Below are 9472 nucleotides of genomic sequence, written 5' to 3' on the forward strand. Positions count from 1 at the left end.
ATTTCCCACTGCAGTGAAGCCCGATGTCACTAAATATGCTTGCTATGCACTCAATTTATACTTACACATAAGGAAGCAGTTAGTTATGCAGGGTGCATACTGTATGTTGCACTCTTTGTGAAAATTCGGTCATTGTTCCTTGTGTGTTTACTTCAGGTTTCCTGGATTGAATTTCCTGTACAGAAAGAACAGCTGCGCCCCACTTCTCTCGAAGGCACCAGACATTTCAGCAGCTGAAGATGATTGTGCAAGCAGCAGTGAAGAGCTGTGGTTTTGCAGTTCGAAGTATACCAACACTGACATTACATTTATTCAACTCCAATTACACTACCTTGTCAAATGTTCTCATTTTTAATGTCAAAATTTATACTGCGAGATATAATGGGTTGTAAATGTGACCCCAGAAACTCGCTTACTCTTTCTACGTGTTTTGTTTCTATTGTATAGGTGACAATCAATGCCCTACCTCTCAGTCGTTTGCCTGACTAGCGGAAATGTTTTTGAAAGTTGTGAGGATTTATTGTATTGAAACAATGAATTTCTAGTATTGAGAGAAAAAACTTGGTCACGTGAGATATTTCAAAATTTTGCAGAATGCCGTCCGAGTCCTGTTTGTCAGACTTGTAGTTTTTTTATAATAAAGGCAGATGTGAACATATGGGCTTAATTGTTTTTTGCTTCGGCGTTGTGTTCGGTTGCACCTAACGCTTTAGGTTACTGCTTGCACTACTGTGGTGTGGTGAGTGTCTGTGCGTGTGTATGTGTGCGTAAGTGCCTGCCGCGTCCTACTTTGTTGTTTTTAGCCCAGTCTACCTACACATATATCATCATCATCATCGTCAGCCTGACTACGTCCACTGCAGGGCAAAGGCCTCTCCCATGCTCCGCCAGTTAACCCGGTCCTGAGCTTGCTGCTGCCAATTTATACCCGCAAACCTCTTAATCTCATCTGCCCACCTAACCTTCTGTCTCCCCCTAACCCGCTTCCCTTCTCTGGGAATCCAGTTAGTTACCCTTAATGACCAGCGGTTATCCTGTCTACGCGCTACATGCCCGGCCCATGTCCATTTCCTCTTCTTTATTTAAACTATGATATCCTTAACCCCCGTTTGTCCCCTAATCCACTCTGCTCTTTTCTTGTCTCTTAAGGCTACACCTACCATTTTTCTTTCCATTGATCGCTGCGTCGTCCTCAATTTATGCTGAACCCTCTTTGTAAGTCTCCAGGTTTCTGCTCCGTAGCTAAGTACCGGCAAGATGCAGCTGTTATATACCTTCCTCTTGAGGGATAGTGGCAATCTACCTGTCATAATTTGAGAGTGCTTGCCGAATGTGCTCCACCCCATTCTTCTTCTAGTGACTTCAATCTCGTGGTTCGGCTCTGCTGTTATTACCTGCCCTAAGTAGAGATAGTCCTTTACAACTTCAAGTGCACCATTACCTATCTCGAAGCGCTGCTCCTTTCCGAGGTTGTTGTACATTACTTTCGTTTTCTGCAGATTAGTTTTAAGACCCACCTTTCTGCTCTCCCTGTTCAACTCTGTAATCATGAGTTGTAAGTCGTCCCCTGAGTTACTGAGCAATGCAATGTCATCGGCAAAGCGCAGGTTACTAATGTATTGTCCATTAACTCTTATCCCTAACTGCTCCCATTCTAGGCTTTTGAAAACCTCCTGTAAGCACGCGGTAATAGCATTGGGGAGATTGTGTCCCCCTGCCTTACACCCTTCTTGATTGGTATTCTGTTGCATTCTTTATGAAGCACTATGGTAGCAGTTGATCCCCTGTAGATTTCTTCCAGAATGTTTATATATACTTCATCTACGCCCTGATTCCGCAGTGTCTGCATGACGGCTGATATTTCTACTGAATCAAACGCCTTCTCGTAATCTATGAAGGCTATGTATAGTGGTTGGTTATACTCTGAGCATTTCTCTATTACCTGATTGATAGTATGAATGTGGTCAATTGTGGAGTAGCCTGTTCGAAATCCTGCTTGTTCCTTTGGTTGATTGAATTCCAATGTTTTCTTTACTCTGTTAGCAATTACCTTTGTAAATAGCTTGTATACTACAGAGAGCAAGCTGATCGGTCTGTAATTCTTCAAGTCCTTGTCATCTCCTTTCTTATGTATTAAGATGTTGTTAGCGTTCTTCCAAGACTCTGGTATTCTTCCCGTCAGGAGACACCTCGTAAACAGGATGGCTAGTTTTTCTAACACAATCTCTCCTCCATCTTTCAGCAGATCTGATGTTACCTGTACCTCACCAGCAGTTTTGCCTCTTTGCATGCTCTTCAAAGCTTTTCTGACTTCTTCTATCATTACTGATGGGGTGTCATCTGGGTTACTGCTAGTTCTTATAGTATTGAGGTCGTGGTTGTCTCCGCTACTGTACAGATCTCTGTAAAACTCCTCCGCTATTTTAACTATCCTATCCATATTGGTAGTTATTTTGCCTTCTTTGTCCCTCAGTGCATACATCCGATTTTTGCCTATCCCAAGTTTCCTCTTCACTGCTTTGACACTTCCTCCGTTTTTCAGAGCGTGTTCAATTCTCTCCATCTTATACCTTCTTACATCGCATACCTTACGTCTATTAATCAACTTCGAAAGCTCTGCCAGTTCTATTTTGTCTGTTGTACTTGACACTTTCATGATTTGACGCTTCTTAATTAGGTTCTTTGTTTCCTGGGAAAGCATGCCAGTGTCCTGTCTAACTACCCTGCCTCCAACTTCCACTGCACACTCCGTAATAATATTCGTCAGATTATCATTCATTGCATCTACGCTAAGGTTGGTTTCCTCACTAAGAGCCGAGTACCTGTTCTGCAGCGACAATCTGAATTCCTGTACTTTCCCTCTCAGTGCTAGCTCATTGATTAGCTTCTTGCGTATCAGTTTGTGTCGTTCTTTCTTCAAGTCTAGGTGAATTCGAGACCGTACCATTCTATGGTCACTGCATCGTACCTTGCCAACCACTTCCACATCCTGCACGATGCCTGGGTGTACACTCATTATAAAGTCTATTTCGTTCTTATTTTTGTCATTAGGGCTCTTCCATGTCCACTTGCGGTTTTCTCATTTTCGGTAGAAGGTATTCGAAATCCGTAAATTATTGCGTTCGACGAATTGTACTAGTAGCTCTCCTCTGGCATTTCTAGTACCAATGCCATAATCTCGTACTGCCTGGTCTCCAGCCTGCTTCTTCCCTACTTTTGCATTAAAGTCGCCCATCACTATAGTATACTGTGTTTTTACCTTACTCATTGCCGATTCCACGTCTTCATAAAAGCTTTCAACTGAAGCGTCATCTTGGCTGGATGTAGGCGCGTAAGCCTGTACTACCTTCATTTTGTATCTTTTATTCAGTTTATTTACGATACCTACCACCCTTTTTTTAATGCTATAGTATTCCTCTATGTTGCCAGCTATGTTTCTGTGAATTAGGAACCCCACTCCCAGTTCCCTTCTGTCTGCCAATCCCCGATAGCAAAGGACGTGCCCTTTCTGTAGCACCGTATAGGCCTCCTTTGTCCTCCTAACCTCACTGAGCCCTATTATATCCCATTTAACACCCTCTAGCTCCTCGAATAGTACAGCTAGACTTCCCTCACTAGATAAGGTTCTAGCGTTAAACGTTGCCAAGTTCAGGTTCCAATGGCGGCCTGTCCAGATCCCGAGATTCTTAGCACCCTCTACTGCGTTGCAGATCTGACCGCCGCCGTGGTCAGTTGCTTCGCAGCTGCTGGGGACTGAGGGCCGTGAGTTATTTAACGTATGCATGTGAGAGGTAGTGGCCAGATACTGCAGCAAGGTGGTCAATCCTTCTCTGGTGAGGGAGTGCGTTCCCGGCGGTGGTTACCGGTGAGGCCGCACCCCAGGCCTCTTAATGCAGTTCCATCAAAACGCAGATTTTTTTTTAAATCCGGTAGGGAACTGCCTGGCACCGGGATTCCAACCACGGACCTCTTGCGTTTTGGACATCAAAGGAAGAGCCAGGTGTCACATAATTGTGTAAAAGGAAGCATTAGTTTGCGCTAAAAATTTCCCGATAGCAATGCACCACTTGGCTGGATTTCAAGTTTTGTTAAAATGTACGATGACACAGACCATGGACTTTTGTCATGTCATTTGCTACCAAATAAACAGCGGCTGCGTAATTTAGGGTACCTTGAAAATTCTCGCGGCCATATTTCTAGAAGGAAGGAGGCAGAAACGCACCGTTCATGCCGTACGTGATCCTTCATCACACAGGTCGACTCGTCACAAATGCCTGAATACTCCGAAAATACTAATCATGAGCTAGATCGATATATAACCTAGGCGGAAATACGCGCTGTTTTGTATAGTGTTCGTACAATGGCTTCACCAGGAGATCAAGGTACCACGAGATCTAAAAAGAGCTCACTGTCTAATCCCCTGGAAATTGTCATCTGGCTTAGCCACAACATTTCGCATAAGTAGGTCACAAAAACCACACGCTCAAAATAACCATAATTCCCAAGCTCTCATGATGGGAAAAATCTTAAAATGCACATCATTGCTATACGGATGCGCTTTGATTGCTACATTTAAAATGCAGTTTTCTCGAGATGTAATGTCGGTCGACTTGTTCAGTTTAGACATCATAATTATGGTACTTCTGATGTCCAGATTTAGAGGAAAATTTTACCCCATATTCTTTGACATGTATAAAGTGCAAGTATATCCTTTAAAACCTGATATCTCATTTATAATTGTTGCAATAAGTATGGGTAGAAAATTTCAAGACTTTTATCATTACAATTTTCCTAGTTCATTAAGACACACTTCCTTGCTAGTTAAGATACACTTCCTTGCTATTGACATTCTATAGTTATTGTGGAGGGCCATCAATCGCATATAGTAATCGTATACATTCAGTGGCAGAAAACGTGTGTCCAAAAATAGCTATTAGTCCTGAGAGCCGCATGCCAGATTTGCACGACAAAGCACTTGTAGAGCTACTAAAGCACCATTTAGTTTTAGAAATGAGTGCAAATTCGATCCCCGAACCAATGGGCCAAATCAAGAATCTATCACTGCCGTGCTCTGCCCAAAAGTGTTGCAAACATTGAGGCAAGCGTGCAACGGTGACCCACCTCAAGAGGTTGCAGGTTTTCGATGTCCATAGCTGTCTTGTGGCGCAGCTGGCTGATCATCTGCTTGTTGTTCTGCACCTGCACGCAAGTGACAGTTCCCTCTCATGCCCCCCACAGGCACTTTTTTGATGCAAAGGGCCATATTGCATCCCATACTATGCAACACAATGATGCCATCATGAACTAAGACGAGAAGCCATGTCCCAAGCAAGAGAACAAAAAGTTGAGAATACGACAGGCCACATTTCCCCAAAAAATAAACTACTTCACAAACTTTTTGATACAGACTATATGTTTCGACAACTTTAACATCAGCAGCATGGGGGAACATTATGAGCACAAGGCCTAGCATGGCAGAAGAAAAATGAAAAGACCACATTAACAAGAGAGGACAGGGGCACAGCTGTTTATAATAATGAACTGGGAAAGGAAGGGCTGTCAATCACTTCAAATTATGGTGATGTCCAGGGTTTTATGAGCCCGACGTTTCATGCAATTATGATGCAAACTCTATCAGGGGCAGGGTTCGTACAGGTCCTGGCTTTTTAAGGGGGGACACAGGTCATAGAAGGCCGAAAATTGCGAAAAAAACGACTTTTTTCAGCTGACATTTTCGGAATCTGTACCTATTTTTGCTCTAATCTGAGAAGTTTCTAGCTTCTAGCATCATTATTCTTGGCGCAAAATCATTCTATAACGCTCCAGTGAGATAATCGTGAGCGCAAATAGACGCTGAAATAACGCTTTTTCCGCACCAAACCCTTGCCGTTACACACGAGCTATCGTAGCAATCTTAATTTCGTTTGGAAGGGCCGTTCCTCATCTTCAATTTCCTACCACTGCTGGCTCATCTTGCTCATTTTTTTAGCAAACACCCATCATCGAGAAGTACCAGCGCGCGATTCGATTGGCTGATTGGAGCACGTGACAAAACCTAGGCATTCGAATGGCCAAGTGGCGTTTTCGGTGTCGGCTTTCCCGTCGAGATATGCACAGGCATCACCATTTTAACACGGTACTGTTGACTGCCTGTTGCAGTAAAGAAGTTCCGCGCCACACGAATTTGTGAAGTAGGTGTGGCGATTGCCCTCCAGAAACTTCAGAAAGAGCAACGCTGTGGCTCAGGACAACGAGGATGACGCACTCGCGGTGGTCAATGGAACGATCGCCAAGTTCCTAGCCGAGTCACCAGGATAGGCCTTGCAGATGCTGGACCTACGAGCCCGTCGGTTGCCGACAACGTCACTGAAAGCGGCCATGTTTTGCAGCCTCAACAGTTAAAGGTCGGTAAGTACAAAGCAGAAGTTAAGCTACAAGAGATATCAATCTTTGTAGTGACGCAACGGAAGCGCAGTTTTATCACTAAACATTAAAAATAGGGGAGGAACGAGACACACGAGCGCCGAACTACTAGGTGTTTATTGCCGGTGAGGCTGAAAAACAGGTAAACTTCCCACCCATGCGCAGTGGCCTGGAAGAGTTACCACAGGCACGGCCGCAGGATGAAAAAGCGCACGGTACAGCCTGCTGTGTTGAGCGGCTTTCTATGAGAGAGAGCGTGTCAGCCGTAGGGTGAGCTGCGGCCGATACAGCGCGACGGGGTGGGGACGGGGAAACGAGTGGCGGCGGCTTCCTCAGGGCAGCAGCTGCAGCAAATAAGCAGGTGTTTGTCACAACAGTGACCCACTCAATTGTTCTAATTAGTGTTTTTTAAATCACATTTATCACAGCGATGACAAACCGCATATTCAGTAGACTACGAGGCGCTATCTAGTTAAAAAGCTAATTGATTTTTCCTGTGCGTGCAGAACGCCTTTTTTTTTTCAGAACCAGCTTCTTGCTCTGAGGCTGACAGAAAAATCCACAATGCATGTGGCTGACTAATATGGCACTGAATGCTTGACAGAGTCATTGTTATATTTATGGAGATGTCTTAAACTAACATATTTTCATTATATTGCAACGTTCTTTTCAGTACTTTCATGTTTTCTCAGCCAGAATGCTTGACAAATAATTTATGGATACTTTACAATAGACAATCATAGTTTTATTCTGAAAGCGTATAAAAGAAACAAGATTTGAATATTTTTACGTTATTTATGAAAGTAATTAAGCTTCAAATGCTGAATAAAAGTGGTTTTACAGACATGGTGGCGTGCTCCTCGTAACTTTATTGAAGAGGCTGCGAAAGTATACATAATTAGAAGTGCCATTATATATACACTGGTGTTATGCAGCTCATTCAAGACCACGACACCTTATTTTATCAGCTGCATGCATGCAGGTATAAGTGCAGTGGGTGACACCAGTATCTTCCTTCTCCCCTGTCAGCCACAGAGAAGGTTCATATATGCTTCCCCCTGAGAACAGTTGAGGCTTGGGCCAGTTGGTGATGCATATTTGTTGGAATCAAGTGCTATGAACGGCTCTCCTCAACAAACAAGACTAAGCGTCAGCTCCTGTGTTTCTGCTTTTGTTGTCCCATTATTTTGCTTCATTTGATCAAGTATGCTTATTCATATAACTGCCATCGTTTCAAGGTGGTTTTTAGTGTTACACCCCACTCGCATGTATGTGGCTTTATCCAACACCCATCGTTTAGAGGTATTCATAAACACCTAATAAATTAGGGTGTAACGGTGTTTCACACCTTATGTTTTCAGGGTGTTTCTAAATACTTTATTGTTTAGGGTGTTCCCAGCCACCCTAAAAGGGTGTTGCCCATGGGACAAAAATACACTCTTACGGGTGTAGAAATTTTTGCAGTGAAACAGGCAGTGGGTTGGTTGAGGGTACTTCAGTGTAACTGTCACTCTATATGCTAAGCCTCAACCATACTTACATTACTTTTGCAACCATTTTATTATTGATACACTGTATACAAAAACAAGCCGAATTAGGCATTCTAAGGGCGTGATGTTGCCGTTATTCCCACTCATGCACTTATAGGGTGTAACCAACAATAACAGTATTATGAATCTGCGACCTCAATTTAACTTTCTTCGGAAATAACGTGGATAAATGAACGGAGACAGGAGGTAAATTCACATTCTCATGTCATTCGCCACAAACAAGACCACTAGAAAAGTTATATTTCACCTCCACTTGCATGTTTTAAATGCGAATAATTTCTTAGCGAACTTCGGCGACTTCTAACGTATCTATTTATCTATCTATCTATCTAACTATCTATCTATAGATGTATCTATCTATCTATCCATATATCTATTTATGTATCTATCTATCTGTCTATCTATCGATTTATCTATCAATCTATCTATCTAGCCACCTACGACTTTTATCTCCCCTGATCGCTTCTAAAATGGTATGGATACCAAACATGGTATGGTATAACATGAAAGCATGCCGAGCAAAAGTGTCTAGTCATAACATGAAAATCATGATATGTATGCCATGAGTGTCATGATTTACATTCAATGGTCTTGCTTTTAATGTGGTTTCGTTCACATCACATGTTGCAAAACTGATATGGTAGGATATGACTGCGTGGCAAACATAAGCGACAAATCTTAACATGAAAATCACGACATGCGTGTCATGTAACAACATGACTAGATGCCGCGCGCATGATATGCTCGCGGCCGTTTCGCTAGCTTCGCATGTGCCAAATTTGCTATTACGAGATGTGAAAGAATGATAAAGGTAAGGGGCTGATGCAATCATAATAACATGAGATGTGTGTCACGTAACAACATGACTAAATGCCACGCTCATGATACGCTCGCAACCGTTTCGCTAGCGTCAAGTACATCAAATTTGGTATAATCGGACATGCATGGACGACATAGGTAAATGACATGTCCAAACTTGATAATCATGATATACATGTCATGCAACAACATGACTACGTGTCACACTCATCCTGCGCTCGCCACCGTTTCACCAGATTCACATATGCCAAATTTGGTATTACGTCGCATGAATCAATCAGGAGGGTGGGAGCACTTTTGCATATCTGCACTCGTTGAACAGCGTATGGCTTAAGCCTGACTCTATCAGGGACTGTTAAGGAGTAAATCAGACTTGCGACATGTAACCAGCGTAAGCCAGAAACGACACAATCATGTCACACCAAGCAAACTCTGACATTTATTCTTTGCATTCTTCGGGTCGATGCCAACTATGTAGGGTATTTTTTAGTGCTCCAGAGTTGAAATTGTTCATGTGTGTTCTCATCGTTTCTGGGTAGATATTGTCAATGACCTGTGGCGAAATTCCGCCTCCCAGCGGCATGCACCGGTAGGTGCGTGGCGCTGTTGACGGGGATTGCCATTGTTTAGCGGGAAGTGTTTGACCACGTACGCGACGGGATTGTGACATTATTGATGTC

This window comes from Rhipicephalus microplus, chromosome 2 (genome assembly GCF_043290135.1).
Source record: "Rhipicephalus microplus isolate Deutch F79 chromosome 2, USDA_Rmic, whole genome shotgun sequence".
In the NCBI taxonomy this organism is placed as follows: Eukaryota; Metazoa; Arthropoda; class Arachnida; order Ixodida; family Ixodidae; genus Rhipicephalus; species Rhipicephalus microplus.